General features: G+C 52.0%; 1 non-coding gene across 1 annotated transcript; it reads left to right on the top strand.

The window, feature by feature from the left end:
* Window positions 1-6,161: 6,161 nt before the first annotated feature.
* On the top strand, window positions 6,162-6,299 carry LOC119935424. The gene has a single exon (XR_005453307.1). It is a non-coding gene; the product is annotated as a small nucleolar RNA SNORA7 (small nucleolar RNA).
* Window positions 6,300-8,619: the final 2,320 nt, after the last annotated feature.

Here is an 8,619-nt window from a genome sequence, read left to right as displayed (position 1 = left end):
CAGTCTCAATCCCCATTTTACAGCTGAGGTAACTGAGGCACAGAGAAGTGAAGTGACTTGCCCAAAGTCTCACAGCTGACAATTGGCATATCTGGGATTTGAGCCCATGACCTCTGACTCCAAAGCCTGTGCTCTTTCCACTGAGCAACACTGCTTCTATAGTATCTCAGAGTATCTAGTATCATCATCATCATCAATTGTATTTATTGAGCGCTTACTATGTGCAGAGCACTGTACTAAGCACTTGGGAAGTACAAGTTGGCAACATCTAGAGACAGTCCCAACCCAACAGTGGGCTCACAGTCTAAAAGGGGGGAGACAGAGAACAAAACCAAACATACTAACAAAATAAAATAAATAGAATAGATATGTACAAGTAAAATAAATAAATAAATAAATAGATCTCAAAGCAGCTTGGCCTAGTGGATAGAGCACGGGCGTGGGAGTCAGAAGGACCTGGGTTCTAATCCCAACTCCACCACTTGTCTGCTGGGTGACTTTGGACAAGCCACTTCACTTCTCTGTGCCTCAGTTACCTCATTTGAAAAATGGGGATGAAGACTGTGAGCCCCAGGTGGGACAGGGACTGTGTCCAGCCTAATTAACTTGTATCTACCCCAGAGCTTAGAACAGGGCCTAGCACATAACAATAATAATAATAATATATGGTATTTGTTAAGCACTTACTATGTGAGAAGCAGCGTGGCTTAGTGGAAAGAGCCTGGGCTTGGGAGTCAGAGGTCGTGGGTTCTAATCCCGGCTCTGCCACTTGTCTGCTGTGTGACTTTGGGCAAGTCACTTGACTTCACTGTGCCTCAGTTACCTCATCTGTAAAATGGGGATTAAGTCTGTGAGCCCCGTGTGGGACAACCTGATAACCTTACATCTACCCCAGCGCTTAGAACAGTGCTCAGCACATAGTAAGCGCTTAACAAATGCCATTATTATTATTGTTACTAAGCACTGGGGATGGAAACAAGCAAATCGGGTTGGACACAGTACCTGTCCCACGTGGGGCTCACATTCTCGAAGCAGCGTGGCTCAGTGGAAAGAGCCCGGGCTTTGGAGTCAGAGGTCATGGGTTCGAATCCCGACTCCGCCACATGTCTGCTGTGTGACCTTGGGCAAGTCACTTAACTTCTCGGAGCCTCAGTGACCTCATCTGTAAAATGGGGCTGAAGACTGTGAGCCCCACGTGGGACCACTTGATCACCTTGTATCCCCCCCCAGCGCTTAGAACAGTGCTCTGCACATAGTAAGCGCTTAACAAATGCCATTATTATTATTATTATTATTTTACAGAGAAGGCAACTGAGGCGCAGGGAAGTGAAGTGCCTTGCCCAGTGTCACACAGTAGACAGGTGGTAGAGCCGGGATTAGAACTCACAAACTTCTGACTCCCAGGCTGGTACTCTATCCACTAAGCCATGCCGCTCTTCTCAGACCACTGAATGAATACCATTACGAAAAAAAATAAAAAGCAGCCAGGGCCCTGCCTGGAGGTATGCATCCTGCACCCCGAAATGTGCTGGGTGATAGAGTCCAGGAAGCCACCCTATCCCAGAGCTAAATTCTTGCCAGGAGTCAGGAACAGATAATCTCCACACCGGCCTAGATTTGCCTAGCCCCACCGCCCCCCGCCCCGGACTGGCAGAGGCGCTGGGTCCTATTACTCTTTCTTTCTACATTAGCGATATTAGTTGGCGTTGGCCGAGTGTCTCTCTCGCTCAGCCTGCTAATCCCCAGGCCCCGGGTAATTAGTAATTAGCCATTACTGTCAAACTGGTGCTCGGCTAATTGAGGTTCGTCTCTCAGTCGCATCCGGAAGATTGGCTGTGCCAGCCCAGGAGAGTGCCGCCCGAGCCCCATCCGGAGAGCGGGGGCACCGGTGCCAACCACTCCCCTCCCCCGACCACCTCAGGCTTCATCATCATCGTGTTTTGTTCATCCGTGCTGAGGGGCTCCATGGGAACAAGACTCATTCATTCAGTCATATTTATTGAGCGCTTACTGTGTGCAGAGCACTGGACTAAGCGCTTGGAAAGTACAATTCAGCAACAGGGACAATCCCTGTACAACAACGGGCTCATACTCTAGAAATGGCCCGGAACGCCTTCCCTCCTCAAATCCGATGGAAAATGACTCCCCAGCCACAAAGCCTTACTGAAGGCTTGTCTCCTCCATGAGGTCTTCCCTGACTAAACCCTCCTTTCCTCTTCTCCCTCTCCCTTCCACATCACTCTGACTTGCTTCTTCCATTCATTTCCTCTCTTCCCCCCCAGCCCCAGAGTACTTATTTCCATATCTGTAATTTACTTATTTTTATTCACGTCTGTCTGCCCCCTCTAAAGTCGTTGTGGGCAGGAAGCGTATCTGTTTATTGTTATATTGCACTCTCCTAAGCACTTAGGACAGTGCTCTGCACACAGTAAGTGCTCAATAAATGCCACTGAATGAATGAATGAGGATTCAATACCTGTTTTCCCTCCTACTTAGAGTGTGAGCCCCCAGTAAGCGCTCAATAAATATGATTGAATGAATGAATGAATGCTTGGTCTGCCCATCTTGTTCTGAATTGCCTGCTCAGTTCAGATTTTCTGATGACCACTGGGAGAGGGGCAGAGGGACAGTGCTTGGCACATAGTAAGGGCTTAACAAATACTATTATTATTATTATTAATAAAGAGACCAGTCCCTACTCTCTGTCTGGGGAGACAACACTCTCACTCCCTCAGCACCCCCCCCTCCAAAAAATGCACACAGTCCTCATCCCTGGGGTAGGAACTAGGGAAGGGGAAAATAATAATGATAATAATAATACGAATAATGGTATTTGTTAAGTGCTCACTATGTGCTAAGCCCTGTACTAAGCTCTGGGGTAAATGCAAGATAATCTGGTCCCACATGGAGCTTGCAGTCTAAGCAGGAGGGAGAACAGGTATCTATTCTGATAGAGAAGCAGTGTGGCTCAGTGGAAAAGAGCCCAGGCTTTCGAGTCAGAGGTCATGGGTTCAAATCCCATCTCTACCAGTTGTCAGCTGTGTGACTTTGGGCAAGTCACTTCACTTCTCTGGGCCTCAGTTACCTCATCTGTAAAATGAGGATGAAGACTGTGAGCCCCCCGTGGGACAACATGATCACCTCATAACCTCTCCAGTGCTTAGAACAGTGCTTTGCACATAGTAAGCGCTTAATAAATGCCATTATTATTGTTAATCTCCATTTTGCAGATGAGGGAACTGAGACCCAGAGAAGTGAAGTGACTTGCCCAAGGTCACACAGCAGATGCGTAGTGGGGCTGGGACTAGAACCCAGGTCCTCTGACTCCCAGGCTCGGGCTCTTTCTATCAGTCTTCCCACTTGGCTACACTGCTTCCCAAGGGGACACTGTCCCCCTGCCCTGGAGAGGCTGACAATCTGGGGGTGGGGGGGGGGGGAGACAGCATACACACACACACTCAAACACACACACTCTCTCTCTCTCTCTCCTCTGTAGTTGTTGCTGGGGGAGGAACAAAGGGAAGAGGGGACAAGGTCCCCATCTAGAGAGGTTGTCAGCCTGATGGGGGAGTCATCATACACACACACACACACACACACACACACACACGGTGGTGGGGTTGGGGGCTTCCCAACCATGGCATCATCCCTTACTCCTGTCCCTCTTTCAACTCTTCACATGTCCGTCCGTCCTGCACAGCACCTCCGGGATCTACCCCTTCCTCTCCACCCAAATGGCCATTGCCCCTGTCCTGGTCCCATCCAGGCTGGATCACCACATCAGCCTCTTCTCCGGCCTCCCTGCCTCCAGTCTCTCCCCTCTTCAGTCCACACTTCGCCCTTTTGCTCCGATCATCTTTCTCCAACACCCTTCGGCAGACATGTCTCTCCACCCTTCAAAGTCCTTCAACCCGGTGCATCAAACGCCCACCCCTGACCATTGGCTTTACGGCAGTCCATCACCGCTCCCCTGTCACCTAACCGCTCTCTCCCATTACATCCCAAGTCACACTTGGCACATTCCTCTCAAACTGTTCCTCCTTCTCCGCTCTCCCACCTCCGACCCCTGGCTCAAAGCCCTCCCTCCCAGCTGGAACTCCCTCCCTCTTCAAATCCACCTGACCTCGGCTCTGCCCATCTTCAAAGCCCTCCTGAAATCCTAACTTCTCCAGGAGGTTTTCCCAGATTCATTTTTCTTCTCCCCAGGTCCCAACCTCTGGGTTTACCGTCTCAGCACTTCTGTACCACCCCGCAGCACTTTGCCCGCCCAAACTCCCTAAGCACTTTTGTACGTATCGATTTACATCCTCAACTCTTTAAGCACTTCCTCCTCCTAACTGTAAATTTTAGTGTCTGTCTCCTCCCTTACAGTGTAAACTCCTAATGGGCAGAGCTCAAGCCTTTAGAGTGGTAATAATTATCTTGTTTTGTAAGCGCAGATCTGTGCTAGGCACTGATCTAAGCATTGGGGTAGATACGAGATAATCCGATTGGACACAGTCCCTGTCCCACATTCGTTCATTCAATCATATATATTGAGTGCTTATTGTGTGCAGAGCACTGTACACTAGAACAGTAAATGAAACATTCCCTGCCCACAACGAGCTTACAGGCTAGAGGGTTCACATAGGGCCCACTGTCTTAACTCCCATTTTACAGGTGAGGAAACTGAGAAGTGAAGTGACATGCCCAATGTCACACAGCAGACAAGCAGCAGAGCCGGGACTAGAACCCAGATTCTTCTGATTCCCAGGCCCGGGCTCTAATCCACTAGAAGATGCTGCTTCTACAGGCCATGCTGATCCAGAGTTTAGTTCAGGGCTCAGCATCCAGTAGGAGGTCAGTCAATGCTATTGATTGACTGATTGATTGGGAGGGGCAGAGGAAGGAAAAGACATGGACCCCTCCCTCAATCAATCATTCAATCAATCAATCATATTTATTGAGCACTTACTGTGTGCAGAGCACTGTACTAAGCGCTTAAGGGGTTGCCTATATGAAGGAGAAGACAGGACACACACATACACAGAGATTTCGAGTCATTAAGTGCAAGAAGCAGGCAAGGGGCAGAGAAAACAAACTCTTCTTGGACTGGAAATACAGACTCAGGCCTAAGTACTAAACGGGGGCTGGAGTGATCAGAGCCAGGAAGGGCTAATCGGGGAAAGCTTCCTGGAAGAGGGAGTAGGTATGGTTGAAGAGGAGAGGAGACACCATCCCAGCCTTGGGGAAAGACGCTGAACATTGGGTTTAGGAGTGGGCATCTCTGGGGGGATCTGGGTAAGACGGCAGACTGGAAAACGCGAGCCACGTTGGACTGGTCTGTAGGAAACTTCTAGTCCCGAAATTCCCCCCTGAGTTTGACCCTCTGTGGTGTGGGGCATGGCATAATGGAGAGACCATGGGCCTGGGAGCCAGAAGCTCACGGGTTCTAATCCCGGCTTCACTGCCTGTCTGCAGTGTGACCTTGGGCAACTCACTTCACTTCTCTGGACCTCGGTTCCCTCATCTGTAAAATGGGGATTGAGACTGTGAGCCCCACATGGGACAGGGACTTTGTCCAACCTGATTTGCTTGTATTCACTGAGCGCTTAGTACAGTGCCTGCCGCATAGTAAGCGCTTAATGAATACCATAATTATTGTTACTATTAAGTCCCTTGGTGGGGGAGTGGGGGGTGCCTCCTGGGCCGGGTCATCGGTGGTAAGGTTTCCTGGTCCAAGGACCACCAAGGGCATCTTGACGTGGATGGGCTGAGCAGGAATACTAAAGCTATCTTGAAAAGCTGTGTGGCCTAGTGGATGGAGCCTGGGAGTCTGAAGGATCTGGGTTCAAATCCGAGATCCGCTGTCTGCCTGCTTTGTGTGATCTTGGGCGAATCGCTTAATAATAATAATGATGGCATTTATTAAGCGCTTACTATGTGCAAAGGACTGTTCTTAGTGCTGGGAAGGTAAGGTGATCAGGTTGTCCCATGGGGGGCTTACAGTCTTAATCCCCATTTTTCAGATGAGGCCCAGAGTAGTGAAGTGACTTGCCCAAAGTCACACAGTTTGACAATCCCTATGCCTCAGTTTCCTCATCTGCAAAATGGGGATTAAGAATGTGATAAAGAACTGAAACTTTGTCACACCTGCTTAGATGGTATCTACCCCAGAGCTTCCACTCTCAGGGTCGTACCTGGAGAGTTTCCAGCACTCTGCCAGTCTTGGCTACCGGAGAGAGAGTCAAGCAGAGGCTTACCCGTTCCATCCCTAGCTTGGGCAGTGGCTAGCAAGTGGAAGGCAATCCGCTACAAATCAAAATTCACCCATGCTGGACAGCAACGGCATGGAAGAGAGTCGAGGGCGGAGACTCAAGTTTACTGCATGTGCAGAAGGAGGCAATGGTAAACCACTTCTGTATTTTTAACAAGAAAATTCTACGGATCCACTGTCAGAATGACTGCAGATGGAGAGCGGAGCATTCTGGGAGAGACATGTCCGTGGTGTTGCCATGGGTCGGAAACGACTCGAAGGCATAAAGGAAGAAAAGTCCTCAGAGCTTAGGAAAACCTGAAAAACAGAAAGAGCTTAACATAGGCTATTATAATAAATAAAAAATCTAGCCAACTGAGGTGGGCTGCGGAGGCAACAGCTACTACTGAGGTGGCTACCTTGGCAGTTGTCCACTGGACCAGGATGAAGGAGGCCTGGACATCTGAGTATGCTCCCAGAGGAGAGGAGCCAGTCTCCTCAACATCTCCTCTCTGGGACCCCCTTAGCCCACTTCTGCCCAGCTGGTCTAAGTGTAGGCCTGTTCAGAGGCTGGGGGTTGGACTCTGTGACCCCAACAGCCCAGTGCTGCCCGGCTGGTCTAGACAGAGGCCCACTCAGAGGTTGGGGGATGGACTCCATGACCCCCACAGCCAACCACTGCTCGGCCGGTCTAGATGCAGGCGTGTTCAGAGGCCGGGGGATGGATCTGGAGAGCCCTCCAGTTCCCCAGGACCCCAGAGGGTTATCCTGGCTTCTGGCCTGGCACTGAAGGGGTTATTGGTGGGCTCCCCTAGACCCTGGAAACCCACCCAGACTCCAGATGCCCCATCCTCAACCCCCCCGGAAACATTCACGCCTTTGAGAGGAGTATGCCACTCTTCTTCCCCTCCCCCACGCTGACAATGGCGTTTCAGAGGGGTGGCAGGCGGGAGGCGGGGGGGTTAGGGAGGCGGCTGGACGGATGGAGGAGTGGATGGAGGGTAGGGCCCCCAGCAATGTCTGTGAATTGGACTCTGTCCCTCGATCTGGCTAATTTCAGCCACTGCATTCCTCCAGGGGCCCGGCCCCGGCCCCGGACGAGCCCTGGCCCTGACCCCAAGAAGCAGCCCATTGTAGCCACAGCCGGCTGGGCTTCTGCAGGGCCGGGGCCAAGGGCCCGTGTACAAAAAGCCCCCTCTTCCCCATCTCCTCTCGCCCCCTGCCCCATCCTCCCTCCCCTGCCGCATCCAGCCACAGCTAACATGCAGCCGCCGGCCCCCGCTCCCCCAGAGGTCATGACCCCTGCCTGGTTCAGGGGCTCCAGGACGCTGGAGTGGGGGGCGACCCTAGCAGCCTGGGCGTCGTCATCCCACAGCCGCCCGCCCTGGAGCCCCCAGAGGGCCGAGGCCTGGGTTCACGCTGGAGGCAAATGGATGCCCCTTCCTCACACAGCTCCAGGGCCGACGGGAGACCGGGCAGCTCCCCAGGCAGCCCCCATCCTACTGACGGTCCCAGCCAGGGCAGGAGAGGGTGAGGGGAGCATGGAGGTGAAAGGAATCCCTGAACCGGGGGAGGGCTGGAGACTGGCGGTGGGAATCCAGGAAGGCTTCCTGGAGGAGGTTGGAGCTGAGGCATCCGGTGGGAGTGGGGGGATATGAGGGTGAGAGGCAGGCAGGACATCAGGAGAAATGCTGACCAGCCAGCCGGATCAGAAAGCCCCTCCTGTGGCCCCGAGGGCCCCCAGGACACAGGGAGATAGCGGTGGGGGGATCAAAAGGACAACGTTTTGGGTTTGGGCTTCGTCCTAATTTCTGTCCTGCTCCTGGTTCTAGCTCTGGTCTGGCCCTGGTCCTGATACCTGCCTAAGATTCATTTCCAGCCTTGGCCCTGGCCCTAGTCCTTGCCCAAATCTTCATCCGGGCTCACTCCTGGTTCTGGGGAACTGGATGCCCTTTGGGGACGGTACAGAGGGGTGAATCTTGAGGACAGGAGTAATAATAATGATGATAATAATAATAATAATAATAATAATGGCATTTGTTAAGTGCTTACTATGTGCCAAGCACTGTTCTAAGCGCTGGGAGGATACAAGGTAATCAGGTTGTCCCACATGGGGCCCACAGTCTTAATCCCCATTTTACAGATGAGGGAACTGAGGCAGAGAGAAGTGACTAGCCCAAAGTCACACAGCTGTCAAGTGGCGGACCCGCCCAAGAGTTTAGTCCAGTGCTTGGCACGCACTAAAGTGATTGATTGCCTGGTTGAGAGGCCTCCCTGGCCCACCTGCCACCTAGGCCTGACAGAACCAAGCCTCACACCAGCGTGGCTCAGTGGAAAGAGCCCAGGCTTTGGAGTCAGAGGTCATGGGTTCAAATCCCGGCTCC

Source organism: Tachyglossus aculeatus, chromosome 11 (assembly GCF_015852505.1).
Source record: "Tachyglossus aculeatus isolate mTacAcu1 chromosome 11, mTacAcu1.pri, whole genome shotgun sequence".
In the NCBI taxonomy this organism is placed as follows: Eukaryota; Metazoa; Chordata; class Mammalia; order Monotremata; family Tachyglossidae; genus Tachyglossus; species Tachyglossus aculeatus.
This window is presented reverse-complemented; position numbering and strand designations above follow the sequence as displayed.